This window comes from Oreochromis niloticus, linkage group LG2 (assembly GCF_001858045.2).
Source record: "Oreochromis niloticus isolate F11D_XX linkage group LG2, O_niloticus_UMD_NMBU, whole genome shotgun sequence".
NCBI lineage: Eukaryota > Metazoa > Chordata > Actinopteri > Cichliformes > Cichlidae > Oreochromis > Oreochromis niloticus.
In genome coordinates this window covers 10665896-10687042 of record NC_031966.2, presented here as the reverse complement: position 1 = coordinate 10687042, position 21147 = coordinate 10665896, and the positions used below count along the sequence as shown (strand labels likewise).

Sequence of the window (21147 nt, the reverse complement as noted above, 5' to 3'; positions counted from 1 at the left end):
AGAATGAAACTTAAGCTGTCCATTGAGTTTCTTTGCATTATGCGATGCACTGTTTTTAGGTTTTCTCTGAAGAAGATGGAGTTAATTCTCTCAAGTGTCATGTGGAAACCCTAAGGCCAGTTTGGGTGACTAATACCTAGCCGCTAGTCAAATTAAAAGCAAATGTGATTCTATATATGTTTTTGGAATTTTATCCAGGGCTTAAAATACCATGTTGTTACAGACTCGATGACACACATATCTCATATATTTAAAAAAAAAATGTGTTTCATGTTAGTGCATTTCTAAGAATGCCTGATACAAAATGATTTAGGAGTTTAAGATTAGCAGTTCAAGATTGATGCCTTTTCAACCAAGACGCATATTGAAACTGAAATCCAATACAGCAATCTGTTATTTGGAGACAAACTCACATACTATTGAAATCAAGGATTACTTGGCAAAATCGTGTTAGCAGAGTTAACTTAAAAGTTTGCCCAGGCCAAATGGGAATATCAAATGTTCTCTCACTTTGCCTGCAGCAAAGATGGCAATCTACTTTCCTGCAGACTCTGCTGTCGGGCTAATGAGAGAATATAGTGCTTCACTGCTTCATTCCCAAACCTTAAACTCTAGATTGGTTTCATGGTAAGTTTGAACTTTCTCACCCCTTGGAGAGATGACTTTACCATACCACCTGGCCGAGTAGTCAATCTCTCCCGTTTGAGAAGCGTGAGATCTAATAACGTAGTGGAATTCAAATGACCGTCCACATTTGGATACACGGGCTGGTTTTTGTGCTGCAAGGCAATAAGCAGTCGGTTTTATGGCCACATTTTTTTTAACAGCACAACTGAACAGGTTCTGTTCAGACTGTTTGGGTCTCCTCTGTCAATGGGACCTCAATGCACAGTGTGGTACAATAGTGTAAACCTTCTGACTTAGACTAATGTTTTTCCAGTGCAGTGTTTATACACCAGATACCCGGTAGCAACTTGGGGAGTATTTCCATCCAAGAGGTTATGACCCTTTCACATTCTCCATTTCCCATTTTCCCCATTGATTGGATGCATGAGAGAAAGCTGGCATTTTCTCCTGCACTGTGCACCACGGTTGATGTTTTGGAAACACTTAAACATAGAGAATCTAGTTGGAGATGCTTTATCAGTGGCTACAATCTCAAACAGCTCGGGATGTTTGTCAGTAATTGTTGGTTGATGCCTTCTGGCAAACATCTGGGTCATATGTAATATCCAGTGAGGTCTTCATTTAACTAAACAGCGATTCTACTTAAAGTTTGTTAATTGTATTTTTGCTGTTGTCATTTTGCATTTGGAAATGTTTTTCTTATGACTTCATTACCCAGAGATCTCTGAATTTCTTTCTCCTATTTCCTACTTTGGGTAAATATGCTGGGGAAAACATGTCTTGGCGGCAGCTTTATCTATTGTTGATGAATTCATTCAGTGTTTAGAAGGATGTTTTTCATTTGAGTCAAAGTTTTGATTCATCACATCCTGGAATGTCCGTGTTTACAGGCGAAGAAATATGTTGGTTCCACTTTGGGCCATCGGCGACATGACAGGAGGTGTTTATAAGCTAGACGAAACACCTGCGATTAGGGTTTATATGTTAACCGCCAAAAGTAAAATGGTCATTACATGCAAATGTCACCTGCCATGTGACAGTGGGGCTGCAGCAGACTATTGTTTATTAATGGCAAAAGCATCCATCAAAATGACCCAGAAACTGTGTCTTGTATATTAAAATCATATTTCGGCATTAGTCAGAGTCATAGCATTTGATCAGTAAACGCTAAGTGACTGAACACTTTGCTGGTTCTTAGAGGAGAAATGAAACTGTAGTTGCAAAAGCCACTCTGTCTATCTCCACTGTCTGTCATTGCACTTTCTGGGTAAAATATGTCTTCGTACCCTTTTAATGAACTTAAGCATCCTAGACATGTCACACAGCTTCCATTTGTGTTGGCAGTTTTTGCAGACTTTTCATTGCCACCTTTCACAATCTATTTTTTTTTCCTTTTTAAGTTGCATATTTGGTTGGAGCATTCCTTTGCATAAAGGAGTGAATGCTGTTGAAGAAACCAGAGAGGTCTCACTAGTCTCTGTTTCTTATCCTCTCTGCACACTCTCCCTTCATCAGCCCCCTCCTCACATTCAGACGCATCAGCCCCTATACACTGTAGTGCTACAACTGTTTTCTTAACTTGCTGTGAATCAAAATGAAGTGCTGTTTTTTGGACAGACCCTCAAGTGCCACGTCAGGCCTTGCCCCCTCCTCCTAAAGGCATTGTTCCCCCCTTAAAAGTAAACACAGTCGCAGTGTTGAACAGGCCTTCCTTTGTTTTACTTTCGCGGATAAAGTGTTGCGCTGCCCCAGCCGTGATTCGAGGGGCTTTTATTATTTTTTTGTCTGTGCCAGCGTCTTTCCTTGGCAGATTTAGGCGTGTGTATGGATGCCCCTGTCAGACTACTTTCCTCCCCTGTCTGCACCAGTGAGCGACGCACAGTCAATCTGTTTGGGCCCATGAAACTGAGGAAAGAAAAGAGTGTTTTGGGAGGGTTGTGGACATGTCAGACGGTGTTATTGGGAGTTGTGGGAATAAAGGAAGAGGTGGGGTGACGGGAAGCGTTATTAGGAGGGTGTTCGAAGTGCCAGACACAGGGACCTTTGCAAGGACATGGGAAGTAAGAGGCACAGTCGTGGTCCAGGATCATGTTCAAAGCAGGTTCAAGAAAGAGGGATCAGTCTGCTAGCAGGTTTTGGACATCATAGTTGGGGAATGCAGTCAGATACTAGGCTCAAATTAGTGTTGATCCATTGTTATGGATAGTTTCATCCTCCCCTCCTCGTTAAAGCTGTATATCTTCATGTCTTTACATCTCATTTGTATTTGCGTGCCTGTTTTGTGTCTCTGAGAAACTGCTTGCAGTCTCACTGTCAGATTCATAAATCTCAATGGTAGCAAAATGTCAAAGTCCTTTCGCTTTCTCCATATTTCATGATGCTGAAGCTCCTCTAATGTGAATTCTGAGGGAAATGTGATCAGAGGCATCGTTGGCGTTGTAGAGAAGACAAAAAAAGCCTCCCTGAAATACAAAACCTGTAAAGCCATCCAGGTCAGCGAGGCAGGAGAACAAGGTCACGTACACGATGATGTGATATGCATCCTGGTTCTTCTTTGTGGATTCGTGTCGTTTTGTGAGCGTAATAAAGGCTGAAATATTGATGACTACAGTTTCCACAGAAGAGAGGGAGTATTATTACCGATAACTCCAGCTGTGCATTTAAACTTCCTGAATAAAAACAATTGGAAAAAATGCTTTCATTGGATTTGAGTCATATGCAAGTTTAGTATGAAAATTTCATGTTTCTCAGAAGGCACATTTTACAAGAACTGGATGAAAAATGATGCAGAACAAACTGCATCCTTGTGTATTGTAATTCATGCTTTAATTGTGATATTTTGCTTGTGCACATGTGCTTGGGAAAGGGTGGTAACACACTAGTCTGGCCATTACCCAGGTTGTAATTCACCCCGTAATCTGGCTGGACAAGCGATTTAAAATGGTGACCGAAGAGGTGACGCATCTGCTCAGCTCTCCTGGTAGGTGGTCTCTCCGGGTTTTGGGTGAACCTGTGAGTGAACCGGTGTTGGGGAGTGCCGGTTGTCTCAGACCGTCTATTCGTTTTACGAGACGCCATCGCCATAAAAGCTGAATAAACATTCAGTCATGCGTAGATGCCTGCAAGCAAATGCTGCCAGAAACACACACACACACACACTGACCACAAGCTCACACAGACTCATGTGCAGAAATATGAAATGGTAGCAACAGTCAAAATAATTGTTTCATTTTAATTAGTATGATTATGTTACTGTCAAATAAGATCATTGAGAGCTCTTTTCTGCGGATTCAAAGTCAAACTCATGTCCGCCTTTTATTGTATTGAACTGTCTGTTTGCGTCTGCCTTTTAGTTTGTGCTTTGCTGAAATTTTGCTTGTGTTAAGTTCTTACAGATGCTTGTATTAGTGATGAAGATCAAAAATACTGTCCTGTACGTTTTTTCTGAAGAGCTCTTGTACGCTAGAGTAGTTGCTACAGCAGGCCTCCTCAACATATGACTTTTTTCTCATAACACAGCTCATAACACACACTTATGAAACTCGGGCCTGAAAGGTCAAGACCTGGATCATATTGTTCTGCTGTGCCATGTTCTATAAAGTTAAGCCAACCATCGCATTAGTAATGAAACGGCTAAAGTAACCCTTTTTTTGGCACAAGACACAGAAGCTGGTAAATCCCACAACTCACTTTCAGTTTTTCACCTGCTAAATGAATAAGGAGTCAAATTCTTTATTCGTGGCATAATCATAAATGAATCTCCATGTGTTGTGTAGCAGTTAGGCTTGAAACTTTCCTTTATGATAGAGTTGAATAGTTAGAGTTAGAGCTGGATCAGGTAACTCTGAACCATCCATTAGTAAGGCGGCTGTGGGTTCAGGCTCCTGAGGGACTTCCCATGATGCACTGAGCATTTCTTCTCCACTTTGCTCTTTTTACTTACGATGCATATGTATGCCACTACTGCATGTCATTAAGTTTTTAAAAAAAAAATTAGTAGTTGTGTTTTGTCCTTGTCTCTCTACACTCATCTTTTTCATTTCTCCTTCCAGTCACCCTCCAACCACTAAGAGCAGATGGCTGCCACTCCCCAAACAGGGTTGTGATGGAGGTCTCTTCCCGTTAAAAGGGAGTTTTTCATCCCTACCATGCCAAGCGCTTTCACATAGGGGAATGTTTGATTTTCGCTAATATTTTAAGGTTTTCCTGGGAATATAAAGCGCTTTTCCTAGTTTATAAAAGTTCTTAAATGTTAAATATTGTGCAAAAACAGATAATTAAAATAACGTTCAATCAAGAAGTCAGGGACAGAGTCATATTATGTATCTGACCTGCAGTTCAACTCAGTCTTTTGGTATTTGGGAATTTGTAATGGTGCTTTGGACACATGTCGAATCCAGTAAAGTAAACTGTCATCCAAGTAAACAACATTACTTTTAAGATTTCACTGGCATTGTCTGAACTTTCTAACACTCATTGTATTGTCTTCTGCGGGAAACTGAATTGTGCTGGTGTGGTAACCCTGCCCTGTTCTACTCTAAACAGGTTAAAACAAAAATTATTTACATATTCTATTTAAAAAAAGAAATGGCTAACCGCTGAATTATGTTCATGAAAGGAATGTATGTGTGTATTAAAAGAAAAATCTTTAACTCTGCAGTTGACTGTCCGCAACTTAAAAAAAACCCCAAAATAACTTTTTCCCCGTGTTCTGCCTCATGAAAAGTCAATGCAGGACCTTCGGTTAGAATAATAAATGAGTGCGGCCAGAGCTGTGCATGCTCTGCAGAGTTTTGCATCATTGCGTTTATTTTCACTTCAGAGATTCATTTCTCTTGTTGTGTGACTTTGATTGTCATGCCTCATTTGGGAGGGGGTCATTCCTCTGTCTTAAGCACACATGCTCGGACCAAATGTGCGACTGAAATAGTATTAATCTCCGCTGGGAATGCCTTTCTCCTTTGGTCTGCAGAATCTGGCGTGATCAAAAGGGAGACCTTTACTGTTTGGTACTGTAGCAGGTGGGATTTCTTCAAGTGCAATCAGAAAGGTCGATGGGAAGCTGTGATCTAAAGTTTCCAACCTTTCCAGTCACCCAACCACAAAAAAGTTTGATTGGGAGTAGCTGAAGTGGGAATGATCAGGTAGAGCTATGATTTGGTTTGTACATTTTGCCTGAGCAAGTGCTACATAAGGATATAAATCTTTGAGAGTATGACTACATCCCTGTGATTTCTTCATCACTCCTCTCTGCTCTGCTCTGACTGTGAAGGGACCATAAAATATACCCAAGTCTCTCCAGCTGAAAAAAAAAAAATGTTCCACTACTTTCACTTGTAAAACGAATGGAGTTTGAGAGAGAGAGAGAGCGAGAGAGTCAGAGTGGTGGGTTGATTTTGGCACATATTCTCAGTGGTAATAATGGATCCCAGCTACAGAATGATTTGTTCTTCCACGTGACTTACCGAGCTCTCTAGCATCAACAAACACTCCACATGCAGAAATACACACAGCAAATTTCCATTGTTTTCAAAGCTCAGACTTGACCGTGGTGCCTGGTTGACCTGTCCGTCTGCTTTGTGTCCCAGAAAAAACAAAAAAGAGCTACTTGCTGCTCTTTTTGCTCATCTCACTTCCCTCTCCCTCACGTCCATCAGCGGCACCCCTTGTGTGACATTTGGTGCTTTTGGCTCACTCACAGATCCTCCCATCTTCAGGGACATCAAACAAAAAGGACACAGAGAGGATTTTTGCTGTGCATGCAGAGTTCTCACGTGCACACATAGCCCTCATCACCCCTGCTTGCGGTAAGATGAGCGACCCGGAGGCAGGAAGGGGTATCTCCCACAGCCTAGGCAGATAATTTAGGATCTAGAGATGGAGGGAGGTAAAAGGAGGAGGGGTAAGGGGAGTTAAGGTTGGAGCTGGGAGAAAGGGAGGGAGGAGTGGAGTAGGACTTTAGTGTCAGGAGAAGGAGACAAGCAAAAGATAGACTGGCACCAGAGCGCAAGAGCTTGTGCTATTGTTATCTCCCATCTTATTTTACGAGTTTTCCATCAAGAGAGTCACTGTAGCTCATGCTCTGCGTGCGCCACACTTTTAACTTTATTAAGAGGTTAACCATACCGTGATTTAGAGTCTAAGCAGAACTTATTTTTTTTATGTTTTGTAGCTGTGTTGTTGTGATAATATTACTTTTCAAGCTTGCAAAATCTTTGCAAGCTTTGTCTTGCTCAGTCTGCTGTGCAGGTCTTAACTCAAAAAATAAGCCAAGCTGCGGTTGATTTGCAGCTGTTTTCAATTTTAGAATTGAAATATTTCAGCTCTCAAAATGTCCCTGCATGACTTTTCCGGCACTCAATTTCTGTGCAAGTTGTTAGATTTTTAGAATCATGCAATGGAGTGTTAGTCGTAATTCTGTTCGTGCTCTTCATTTGACAGCTTTTTGGACGTTTCTTTGACTTTGAAAATCCGCTGACCTATCTAATGTGATCTAATGGGTTTTTCCCCCATATTATAGCTGATTTTAATGTTTTGTTTCTTTTTGTTTTCTAATCCTTTCTTTTTCTCCTCTTAGAATTGTGTACTGCGAATATTATGGAGTGCTATTGAGGTCATTACAGACTCACGCTGTGCAGCCAGACATTGTTTAAACCCACATCATAAATCAATATATCAGCCTTAATTTGAAAGAAATGTGTACAATATATTTTTTTTTAATAGCTTCAGCTGAGGAACTGAAAGAAAAGCCTACGGCTAAGTGTTTAAAGGGTTTGTTCACCTAAAAAATAAATATCATTTTATCATTATTTGATGAACAAGTTAAAAATAAGCCTAGAGAGAGATTACAAAGATATTTATGTTTAACCATTAAGGTTTTACTTAACTGACAGGTGCCTCTTATCGGGTGTTTCTGGGCAGATTGATTGCTTCTGAACCACCTTACAAACAATCAGAAAACTCAAGCTTCCTCGCTGCTTAAATTCCCCGTATACATCTTCCTCCCTTGGGTTGTTTTGCTCAAACGCTGTGGTTGTTTGAGCACGTAGTCGAGTGGAACGTCCCGGGAAAATTGCTCGTGGTCACCAGGACAATAACTGGAGAGTATGAGCTTCACTTTGTAGGATTATTATCTCATTGAAGGAGATTCTTGGATCCGAGTTGTCTCCGTGCTGGAGCTGGTGCGCTGTATTTCCAAAGCAATAATCTTAAAGCATCTTTGATGGTGAAATCTCACAGAATATGCTGGGTGCACGCTTCGCCTTCAAACATTTCCATCTTGCACGGCATACTGTGTGGCTCTGCATGGCAGCTAGCAAATGCTGGCCCTCGATAGCAAACAAAACACAATGTTTACACAAATTTCGAACAACTGATCTGCTGTCAGAAACAGAGCAGCAAGAACTCCTGGCTTGAAATAGCTAACCATTTTGGTGAGCGCGGCCCTGCTCTCCCCTCCTTGGTTGGGTCAGTTTAATTGAAACCAGCTGGGGAGGGTTCTGGGTAGCGATGCATGGGGGTCGACTCAGCGTGACTCAGGCTTTTACCTGAGCTGCCCCCCTTTTGCTTTGTTGTCAGACAAAAGTTATGTTTTTCTCAAGGTTTGTGATATCTCATGCAGCAGACTAAAGGAAAGTCTGACTGTTTTCAGCTCCTAAACGAGAGAGAAAAAGCTGTGGTTCTGGTTTCGATTACATTCGTTGACATTGTGCTATTTTCGCTCTTTTTTTTTTTCTTTTCTCTTTTTGCCCCCTCTGTGATTTTCCTATGCAAATGGATGAAGTGGCCTAATTTCAGCAGGTTCTTTTGTGTCGAGGTGTAATTTAACAAACTGCTGCTCTCACAGTTGACTTTATGGTCTTTCCTTTCAAACACTGTTGTTGACTTTGTATACATTTCTTAGTTATATGTGTGTTAAAGTGCAGATACGTGCCTGATTGCTCACATGCACACCTCCGTATGCATGCCTTTAACCTACTGTTCTTGCGTACTTTTTACCAAATTTTTCAGAAGTTATCCTGCTTGCTGTCTCTGGCACTGACACGTAGTTCATTGAGATGGGAAAAAAAACTAAACAGCCCACTGAACAATGAATCATCCGAAACATCGTGTAAACTTGGCTGGCCGGCTGTTGACAGACAGATCGTAATGAAGTTTCCCTCCCACGACACTAAGATCTAAGGGTATTACATAGAGGGTGATCAGATATTACGTTATGTTTCTATCTGCTCCTGGGGGCTTCTGCTGTTGAGGGCTTCACTTACAGTGAGGCGTGCAGACTGAGCACAGATGCCTGTGGGTGCATGAGAGCAAAATAGCAACAACTCAACACTTACAATTTAAGTCAATCGAAATCTGCTCATGTGCTTCTTAAATAGCCAAAAGGATCTATTATTCTTCTCATTGAGTCTTTTTTTTTTAAATATTTGAGTCTCTTTGTAATCATTGTGAATGCCATACTGAGGTAATCAAAACAAATATTTATTCTAGGAAAATGTGAAGCAACTGAAATGTGCTGAAAACAGTGCCAGCTTGTTCTATGCGCTGTCAGTTTCGTTTCACTAGATGAAGGACTTTAAAAAGAGCTGCACCCTTTTTGCACGTTAGCATTTTGGCGCACGTTTTCATGCATCTGACTGATGAATTATCAAATTATCAAGGCTATGAATAAGCTTGGACTTGACTCCTGGAGTTTTTGTTTAATGATCAGCCATACTGGAGTACCAGCGTCTGACCTGGAAATACCATCAACGACCTGCCCAGCACCCTGCTTCACGCCCAGTGTCAGCTGACATAGGCTCCGGGGCCCTGGTTGGATAAGCTGTTAAGAAAACAGATTGATGGAATTAATGTAAAAGTATAACTGAATCAAGGAAACTGAGATTTCTAAAAGCATCAATATATCCAGTGTGTGCCTGACAGCTTACTTAATGGACTCTGAAATCACATAACTGAGCTGTTCAAAGGTGCAGTGCTTTTTTAGAGATGTCTCCTATTAAAGACACTTCCATTAGTTTGCATTTTATGGAAATATGTCTCTTATCAGTTATTAAAGTTTATGGAAATGCAATATACAAGTGACGTCTGCATTCTTCAGGCGCGCCAGCTGGCTCGGTGCTAATCCGTCCTCCTGCAGATTTACACATGATCCTGCACAGGTTCCGTGCCATTCGATGCAGCTATTTGATAAAGACTCAGTGATCCAATGAAAAGCGACACTCTCAGGATCCTTCCCAGTCACTCTTGTGACCTTTGACCTCACTTGGCAGAACTGGAACGGAAGCACAGCAACATCTCTTGGCAGCTAAACAGCCAGCTATGTGTCTGTGACAGTGTCTGTGTGAGTGGATGTACTCTTATAGAAAGTGCGATTGTGTTTCATCAGGCCGAAAAAACACTTGTGCGTATGTGTGTGAGAGCATGTTAACATGTGACAGAGTCTTACAGCGTGGTAGACTGACAGCCCGAGCGTGAACTCTGCATGCTTTCTTTATGCCTCTGACGTCTGACAAGGCTGAGGCGCTGTTGGTAATGATGTGGTTATTACTTCCCATCATGCCTCACTGCAGGCCGGGCCGTAAAACAGTGCGGTATATTCACTGTGTCCCTCACCGACTGCCTACTGTGGCCAGCACTTTGTGGCTGTTTTATGAAGCGTTTTTCACTAAGGGATACACTCATGGGACCTCGTTCACCAAACTGCTCTTCAATATGATATCATCATCATCATGTAAAAGATAAAATTATAACTTTATTTGCTTTTGTCATGTCTTTGAGACAGTATTTTTAAAATTTGATAGATAGGAGATATTCTTCATTAATAATAAAAAAGAGATACATTTCACATATGAGAAGTTTTAATATTTTGTTGATGTGTTGTCTAAAGTCAAATAGCAAATAGCCTTTGAAGACTACATTACCAACATTATAACTGGTTGCTTATAATACAGAACAGACACCCGACAAAGAACTGTCAAGTGATTTTGCATTTTTTCTCAGTTATGACCCTCAATTTTATAAATCAATAATCAATAATGAGAAAGAGAAGTATCACAGGAAAAGTCTAATTTTCAGGGCTTCCATTACCTTTTTTCCACCTGCGTAGTGCTCCTGCCCAATCTTGAAACTTTTCCACAGGTTTTGACAAAAAACAAAAGACTGGTCCCAGTGCCAGAAAACTAGCACTCGGCATGCCACCACAGCAATTACTGGGCCCAAAGTTGTAACCACTTACATCAGTGGCTCTGGGAGGGGCTACTGCAAGAATTTCAACAGTAATTCATAGATGCAGTCCCCAGATATCCATCTTCTGTGACTTTATTCCCACAAAAACTACTCCAATTTCTCCCGTATAACACTACATAACATTAGGTTCTTAAATCGGACAAAATGTGGGCTTGTCAAAGGTAGAGGTGGCACCACCACTGGTGGAAATTAGGCGTATTGTTAAATTGACTTACATGTGGTCATATCAAGGGATACACTATGGAGGACAGCATCTAGAGCAACTTATTCACTGAAGCTAGGATTATCTTGTTATTCTTATGACAACATATTCATGCCTTAAGAAATTTTCAAAGAAGATTGTAATGACAGATTTTTTTTTATATTTAATGGCTTTATAGTTTGTACAGTGTTTTCTTTGTCTCGCTTGAATTCGGGGTATTCTCTTTTGGGAATTATACTCTCACCGTGGAATGCAATCAGTAAAAGGGGATGGGCATCGGATTTCAAATTGTCTTTGAAACTCAAGATTTATTCACAGGCTGCATACATAACCCCCGCTGCTGAGTTGCACGAGCTCTCTACTTAGGCTGTGAGGAAACCGTGGTTGCCCCGGGCCTGGAGAAATGCCAGCTGTGGTCATATGGAACCAGTTTGATTCCCTAACTGTCAAATTCTCTGCTTTTCCCCCAGCATATAACTTCATATAGAGGATCCATGGACATGGTGCTGTTTGGCATTAACAAAACAGCGACGTCAGTTTCTCACGAGAGTTAAGATTGTATCCAACTTACCTTAATGACCAAGTATGGGGTGCATTTGACAGTGATAATATGTTCATTTTCATTTTTTTTTAAACCTTAAACTCACTGCACATTGCTCGGGATAATCTTTGGAATGAATTAAATTTAGAATTCACAGTAGTGGAATCCGGTAAATTTCCACTCCTTGCACAATCTCGAGTGCAGTATCCTAAATTTATGCTAAAAAAAAGCAGCCAACATCCCTTCTGCGCCATTTAAAATCTTCTTCAAAAACAGTATTTGTGTCTCCCTCATTAATCTTCCTCGTCTCGCAAAATCAAATTCATATCATTATGACACAAATTAGCCCCCTACAATGATTACCCTATTGTTGTGTTGTTTACATTGTTATTTTTCCGCTGCTCTGCATACATCAGTTCGCTCTGGTTTTAATTAATTCTTGCACAGAAATGAACATGGGAGCAGTCCCGGGGTGATTCATTTAGGGTGTATATGATTAGGACCGGCCTCGAAGATCAGAGGTTCTTTTTATTCTGTGGCATTGATGCTAATTCATTTACCAAACCCCCCACAAGTCTCCTCCTTCTCGCAATCCTTTCCCGTCGTGTTGAGGTTTTATTCTTTCCGATCATAAGAGCCCCAATTCCTCTGCGCTGTTTGTGTTTTGAATGGAAATGAGGTCTGTCCATTTCTTTAGGGATGGGTAGATCAATGGATGGATGGATGGGGGTGGAGGGTAGAGAAGCTAGTGTGCAAGCTGTCTCTCCAGGTCTCCATTGAGATGAGATTACATCGTTGGTTGGTGGCTGCAAAATGCAGCGCTCTGCTGGCAGACACCAAGCAGGACTCACAGGAGTCTTTTCAAACCTCACCATTGTTAGCGAGGGATTATTCTTTGGGTTGTTATCCCATTATGCTGTAATGGTAGCAATTTTCTGCTTAGGAATTTGGCTTTTTCTAGGGGGAAATACATGCCAGAATGTTTTTAAATCAAGCATTTATCATGTGCAATTTGTAAAAACTGTTAAATTGTATTTCCACAAAGAGTGACATTTTAGACAACTCTGAGTTCTCTGCTGGATTTATTGGGGAAATATTTGTTTACACTGATATCCTGATACCTTGCATTTCAGCATCTTCTTTTAGTTTAGCTGAAATCTTATATTGTGTTACAGAAATACTGTAAAATGAGACAACGGTCAGGTTGTTTTTAAAGTCCTTCTCTGCACAAGGCTGAAGTCAAATTCTTGAAATATTTTGGGTATTAATTTTTTTCCCGACATTAGGGAACGGTCCTTTCTTTAATATGGGATGGGACATCAACAAGGCTTTTCAAAGTAATGCTCTTAACAGGTCATTAAGCTTTTTTGAGTTTTTCTGTAAGTTTGCCCAAACACTAAAACCTTGTGTCTTTCACGTCTGATTAGTGACACTTTAATAAAGTCGTTTAAAGTTCAGCGGACTGAATTTTCCACCTTTTCTAGTGTTTCTATGGTCACAGGGAAACGACCTGCATTCAGGCCTGTACGCAATCTTTTAAATGCAAATCCTTTAAAAGTAACTGTGTAATTCTGTCTATGGGGACTCTCCCGACTTGGCTCTGAGAGAAAGTGTTCTTTTTATATAAGGCAACCACGGCTGTTTTTCTTTCTGTCTTCTTGATCTGACAGCAATTGACTAAGCCAGTCCTTAAGGCGTGACAAAAGCTTGGCAAAATCTTTACATTTCTTTTCCTCCTCTCTCCCCCCTCTCTCCCTCTCTCTCTCTTTTCTAACTTTTCGTGGATGGGCCAAGGTAGACAAAGCCTGTCTTCTCTTCCACTTGATTGGGTCAGAAGGCTGAGGTTAAATGTTTGGTTCAAAATTGTCTTAGCATTCCCAGCGTCATGTTTTTTCTTTCCTCTTTTTTAACGGCGCTCGGGGAAGCTCGGAATACTATGTCGAATCGGCCACAATCAAATCATTTACGGTGAGCTCACAACGAAGGAATTAATGCATTTTATATGAGGATGCCGAGTCTGAGGTGAAGTCCCCTCAGCAACATGTGAGAAAACGCTCTCTCTCGCTCTCTCTCTCTCTGTTTTACTTATTGAAATTATAGCTGTCACCCATTTCACAAGGAGGAGAGCTAAGGGGAAGCAGGTCATTGACTTGATTTTCATGGGAAGGCTGATTCAGCCATTCAGGGTCTGATAGGTCCAGTATTGACAGCCCTTTGCGCGAGGGGAGGGGAGCATGCCGCCTTCATTGTACCCACGGTTTGCTGAGGAAAAACAAGAGAGCGCCTGGGAGACAAAGACCTCAATGGGAACAGTAGCCCCTGTGTCCCCTTGCTTCTGACTGCTGCTGCTGGGAGGCTTGTGTCTTCCATTCTGGCCTCAAGTGCTACTCCCACCCTCTCTCAAACACCCCGCCACCCACTTCTCCCGCTCTTTTTTCATCCTGTCAAGTGGCTGCAGAGGTGTTGCCGTTTTATCCTCTGACCCTTGACACCCTCCCTCTGAGTCGTATCGTCTCTGGGTGCAGAGGTTGTTTGTCATCTTCATTGGACGAAGAGTACTCTTCAGATCTGTTTGTTGCCGACCGTGCTAGGAGCATTACTAAGGTTCTCAAGTGGGGCTTTTGCTGGAACTGGTCACAGGTATAGGCCCAAAAAAACGAGAACATATCTCATCCATATTACTTTAAATTCTGTACTGCACGTTCTCAGATCCTCAGTAATACACCAGAGGAATGATTGTCGATATAGCAAAGAACACAAATACATGCAGAGGTTTTGTGTCACTCCTTCTTGCTTCTTACCTTTCATTAACCTATTTCTTTTCTAAATAATGTATGCAGTTGGTGGGTGTTGGCAGCAGTTGTCCAGCTGTTGTCATTTGTATTCACTTCAAATCCTGCTCTCAAGCTCTTGCTCTTGTATTAACAAGTTTGTGTCAACCAAAGAGCCTTGGCCAGCCATCAGAGTGTAGTACATTGGTCTAGGTTTAAGGTTATCGGGTCAGTCTTATCGAGCCCTCTCTTTGAAGTAATCCCTGGCTCTGCTTCCCTTCTGATAAATACTGTATGTGGGCTTTGTCTGGGCAGGCGTCCAGGATGTGTGAAGGATGGAATATTTGCTGGTAGTGCTTACTTAGAAGTGTTCCAAAGCCCCAGCTAATATATTACCAAGGTTTGCCAGATATAATTTTAAACCTGACTTGGAGCTTAAGAACGCAGGGCTGCATTGTTGGGTGAAAACACATTTGAGCTCCTGTGAGTTGTTTCTACAGACGCAGAACTCAAGCTAAACAGAACAGTTTTTATTTTTCATCAGTCTGATATAATCCTAGGTTTTGTCATTGTCACTCATGCTTACTTATCTCATGCTTTTTCACAGCTAAATCTGTAATCTCTCGCACCAATTAAAAGAACACACACAACAGAAGGAGTTATGCGATTACAGAAAAAGATGTGGGTCAGAAGCTGGCTTTTACCAGGGTTTCATGAGCAGGGAAAAGAAATACGATTGCACCGCCTGAACTTTAACCCCTCCCGACTTGGCATCCAACCTTTAGAGCACTTTCTGACCTCTAACCTTTGGGCTAACCCAGGAAATTGTCCCGACTCCCTTTGACAGCGAGTCAGTACCATCTTTCCGACGTTTGTTGAAAAGAATATAATGAGAACACAATGGAGAGTAAAATCATGCTGTGGTGACAGTTGGAGATCACAGCCCATGAATTTTTGGTTTAAGACATCAAAATGATGATAAGCCAACTGGTAACCATTAGGCCTGTATCCTTCAATGAATTTCGAGAACACACACATCTTGGCTCCCTTCAGATTTTTCCTTTCTTTTGGTGACCACAGTGGATCGGCATGGCAGACTTTGTAGGGGGACTCTATCTTCCACACATCCCACACACCCTCCTGCTCCCTTTCCCCCTCAATCTAATACTGGCTTCTTTTGAAGTGAGGATTTTCTGGAGAAGTGCTTCAAAGCCCCTCCCCGCCACCCCACACCCAAATCTGTCTATTGAAGTATGAGGGCCCCAGCTTTCATATGGGGATATGGTCCTTCGATTTTGGGTCGTGAGCTCTTTATCGTAATTTACTGTATCAGAGAGTGCTTCTCTCCTGGTATGTGGGGGATTGAAAGGAATGGTCATGTGCTGACCTGATTAAGAAGTTAGCGGTGACCCGAGGTTAAACCCTTTGAGTGGAAGGGGGGTGGGGGGTGAGAATACAAAAGACGAGTTGGAGTGGGCATAGTGGGTGGAAAGAGGTGGTAAAAGATGGAAAAATTATCCCAGTTCCAACTATACCACTCAAGAAGTGAAACTTTGCAGGAACTAAGGTCAAGGATTCTTTTCACTCGCTACTCCCAGTGCCTACACCCTTAAAGAATTTGAGATAATGCCATTAAAACTAACCTTTCTATTGTCACTGTGACTTGTTTTGGTAAGGACACATTTTCCTTATCATGTTCCATTAACTTGACATTACCTCACTCTTGTCTCTCCCCTCTCTGTAGCCTCACTCCTTTTCACGATTCAAGGCACCACCAGACTGTTTTTGTAGCTGGCTTGTCTCTTTGGAGGACCGGAGTAAACTGAATGGTGACAGCTTTGCCTGCCAGGCGAGTTGTGTGGCGCAGTGTCTGTATTGAGTCTAGGCTTGAGTTTTTTTTCTTCTCCCTCTGCCTCTCCCCTTTCTGTGTTTGATGAGAATCAGACAGATTTAGCCGAGGTTTGAGCAAGCACAGAGGCCGGCCGGCTCTCCGCGCACCACTGCTGCCATGCTAATAGTGGCACAGCCTGGGACCGCGGAGATTATCTGTTACCAGGCAGAGATGTCACAAACCCAGGGGGTTTTTGTTGCCTTCAAAGAGACGCCTGGTCAATCTTTCCCCTTGTTAGTTATCACACTGACTTAAATGAAAACAAAAAAGGGCAAAAACAGGGGAAAGAAGTCGTGAACTGTGACACATCTCATCAGCCAGCATTTCTAGTCTTTCTTTTTCCATCCCATTATACAGTCTATTGACCGTCCTAGAAGTTTTTATTGCAGGATTTCCGCTTTTCACTTTGACAAATAATTGAGGGCTGATGTCCTTCCTGGCAACGGATTTACATTAAAATGCTCTGACCCGTTTTGATGGTTAACTTAACCCAGCTGAGCAAAGCTCGCTCCAGCAATCAGATGTAACGGCATATTGCGTTTAATTTGGAAAAAGTGTGTTAAGGATTCTTTTCTTTGAGCCTAAGTTGCCTTAAAGGGAGGGCGGATCGGAAACTTTCTATGCCAAATCGGTGGTCAAAGTCACAGTTCCTCTGCTTCAGCAGCGTGACAGTAGCCTTATCGAACTTTAACAGCTCTCCCACAGAAGTGAAGATGTCTCAATGCTGTCTTTGTAGCAAACTCTGTCAGTCAATGCTCAGTGAAGACCGTGCAAAATTGAGCTAAGTGGAATTAATGAGCGGATTTTACCCTGGAGACCTGAACTGCCGTTGTCTTTGTTTGTTGAAATGAACGTTTTCACTGCAACCCTCTCACCCTTGCGTTGGACTTGCCAGGATTGCTTGGGTCCAACAGGTAATTCCCAGGCATTTCCCCTTGTTTGGCTAAGGGGAAAAAAAGGAGCATCCACCCGTACTACCCATCCATGTATGTAAAAGTCATTAGCCATCGGGAGAGGAAAAAAATAGAGAAGAATTGAGGTTGATGTGTGCAAGAGTGTCCTTAATGCTCATTACTTCATTCAGGAAAGATTTGTCACATCTTGGGAAATGTTTTAAAAACGTAGACGTTAAGAAAAAAGCAGAGAAGTGGCTTGTCAAGTTAGGGTACATTTTTTACATTTGTCTCAATGCATTTAGCTTTCAGTAATGGAAAAAAGTTTACTCAAATATTAGATGTCAGTTGCCAGGATTTCCATTTAACTCTACATATGTCTGAAAAAGAAGCAGTACTTTTAATTCTGCTAAATCGTGAACTTACTTAAAGGACGCCGTCTTGCAGTTTGGTTTAGATAAAGCTTTGATGGTTCTGTATGTCTCATTGGGTTCATGTCTATGATACTCATATCTCACTGCAGGTTTTGTTGCGAGACAGTAAACTTTTTTACCAGCATGCACTACACATACTCATTTTTGATGATGCAGCATGTATGTGTGGCAGTTTCAAAGCAAACAAATTGAGCTATTGGGACGTGACAAAGAAGGACAAAAAAAGCCTGATTTCCAAAGATTTGTTCTCGCCAGATCTTCCTGTAGTAGTACATCACATCCTTGTTTTTATAAGTGGCAACTTCTGGGTTGCATTATGGTGTGTAATTTAATTAATTCTTACAGTAACTGATAATTTCTGGGTCTATAAGGAGATAGTCATGTCATGCATCACTACTACAAAGCATTTTCTCCACAAGAAGAAATGAAAAACCCAAAGATATCTACTTTATTTTCACCTAACATAAAGAAAAGCAATAAACTGTAAGAATTTCAAAGCTGTAAGTAAAAGACGTTTGGAAATTTTGCAGTAAAATTGGTGATTAATTGGTAATAATTGAATTTCTATGAATGTGTAAGTATTTGTGAATGTGTATTGGCGTGGGGCTTTGTGGGGCTTAGTGGGGATCCTCTCGGGCCCCATGGGAAAATGATAAAAGCCTTGTGAGACACTGAATCACCGGCCTTTGAGGATTTCCACAGGCCTGAAAGGCAACTGTGATAATTCAGGGACAATCCTAACCCGGTGGTCTTTCCACTGGCATCCCTTAATAACTATATTAGCAATTAAGAGAGGACGCTGAGCCACACTCGGAGCCTATAGATTGTCCCTTTTTCCCTCATCTCGGCCGGCTGTGGCAAGGCTTAATGGGCTGTGAGAAGACATCATCCATGTACTCTTTAACCCTCATCCATTATGGTCTCACCATAATAGATAACAGACTTAAGATAATGTCACTTGACGATATAACACTATACGCGGTGTTTATTTTCAGTTGCCGTCCCTCGACGGTTGCTCAACATTATAAATGAGCAGATTGTAGAGCAGCTGAGGGTGACTTAAATTTAAAGTTTGAGGTTACAGATATGGGAATTTCTCCCCTGATTTCAACACCTTCAAGGAGGGTGAGTGATGTGGGACCCAGGCAGGATCTCATGACGGATTCTGGGTAGCATTCTTCTAGACAGGCATTAATGTAATGTAATTTTACCTAATTCACCAAGAGGATAACCCAGCTTTCATTCCATAATCATAGTAAACCTCACATGTGCACATTTCTCGGGGATGATTTGCAAACCTCCTCTCACAGCCCAGTGATCTGTCAGCTTACCTCTTTATGAAGCTCCCCTGAGGGTTCATAGCATGTTTGCATAGAGCTGTTGTTGGATGAAGCCCACATGTATGATACATAACTGGGCGCTATCATATTCATCGCATACTTAAAATTTGAGCAAGCCTTAAAATGTTACAAATGTTTCCTAATAAATCTGTATTATATGTCTTGTGTGAGAGACCAGTGATTTATGCCCCACTATTACCTTACTGGGTTGTGTCATTTAGCTAATTTTTTTAGTCTTTGGTTTATTTTCCAAAATTGTGCTTGTCACTACCGCTTATTTTTGAGTGGATGTACATCTGTAGGTAATATTTTGGTACTTTATTATGTTACCCACCCACCACAGAAATGAGGCTTTAAATATTGTTACATACTTGGTTTTTTTTTACATTTAGGTTCATTTTGATGGTGGTGTCTTTTCTTGCAGGTTTTGTTAATCTAAGAGAAACTACAATACAAGCTCAGGCATTCTGTCCAAACTACTCAACTTCATAATTGTTGCAAACTAGAAATAATCCATAAGCTACAGTACTTACCAGTATATACATTGCCTCACACAGAATTGTTGTACTGTATTTGAAAAAGAGTTATCTAGTAAAACAACAAAGGAAAAACTAAAAAAAACCAACAACATAATTTTATCTAACAAGAAGTTATTCTACATTTTGCATTCTCTGAGATTTACTGATCGGGTCCAGACCCTAAGGCTTGGAAACAGTTTTGAGTTGATTATTTACGGCATTTTATCGTATTATATTTCTTTCCTTCCTTTATCTTTCAGTCCATCTAGATAAAATATGTGTGTTTTATATTCCTAAATCAATACTGTGACTTTAATTTTAATTGCAAAATGGCCAACAATAATAAGTAAGCACATTTCTCAGCTGATGGATCCGTGTGAGTCACAACCATTTCTCTGTGAAGAACTAAAGAGCGTGTGTGTAGCTCAGGTTATATCATAGCGCCTGGAAGAGAATAGATGCTGTGAATTATTTGCTGACAAAAAAAGCTAAATCTGCCATCAAAGTTTAAATAAGTTTGTCTGTAAGCAATTCTTTTTTGGTTTTTATTAATTTTTTTTTCTGCCATTTGCTACCTCGATTTGCCTCCTCTTACCACACAACGTTTCTCAAACCCTGTGGTCAGCGAACGTTAAGAAGTTATGGATAAGCATACTGATTCTGCTGATGAGCAACACTACCCTCCCAGCTCCCCATCCTTCCTCTATTCTGTCCTAATAGGAAACAGGGGAGATTCATCCTCCAATCTGCCGTCCACCCTCGGAGGCCCATGATTGGGGATGTGTATGGTGGGGAGAAACCAGGGATGACAAATAAAGGCTGAACTCTTGAATGGCAAGGTTCTGCTTCCCGTGGCTCTGTTTGCAGCGTGGACCCCGGAGGCCATAGCCCCTCCACCCGGGGGGTTGTCAGTTACTGATGGCACTGTTGTTGGTTCCAGTGTGAAGGGGGCCGAAGAAGCCCCACCACAATCCCACTTGTTAAATAGCATGAATTAATGAAGTGGCAGAGCTGGGAACTTCCTACCCCTGAGCGACTTGGGGGAAAAAAAGAGGGCCACTTCCTTAGCATTTCTATGGGCCCCCAACTTCTTTTCATCCTGTCGGCTTTTTTCCTCCCCAAAACCCTCACCCCCACCCCACCCTTCTACACCCTCAAAAAGTTTTTTTTTTGAAGTCCTTTAATCCTCAGGATTTATGCCGGGTTGGTAACAGCAACTGATAAGCGGCTTCAATAAGCAAAAAATAAAATGGCTTTTGCAGAGTCGTATATGTAAATGCAAATGTGAACAGTGGTCATGGCTAACGGCACGGAAAGTCGAGATGAAAGAAAGTTGCAGATGTGAATGTTTGTGTTTCTGCTTCTTCTTTTTTTTTTGACTCCCTCACTGAAACGCATCCTGCAACTATTTTTTCTTGTAGCTCATTTTACAGTTCATGTTCCAACTTTGTCTCAAACTTTGTCTCTTCTCGAACCAACTGCGCTTCTTTAAATATCCTTTCATAAGACTGCAAGGAATAAAAATTGCCTCAGCAGCAGGACACCATTCCCATGGAGCACCGGTCTCTATTTTTATTGCCAGCCTGCCTTCTTAACATATGTAATTTATGAAAGTTTCTCAGACTTAGTTTCTGGTTTATTAGCCTTGTGTTACTTGTGATGTCAGTTTTCTACACACCTGATTT

General features: G+C 41.4%; 1 protein-coding gene across 2 annotated transcripts in view; it reads left to right on the top strand.

Moving 5' to 3' along the window:
* Positions 1 to 21147, top strand: part of fat4 (FAT atypical cadherin 4) — a 99497-nt gene that overhangs the window by 6433 nt on the left and 71917 nt on the right. The window lies entirely within an intron of this gene.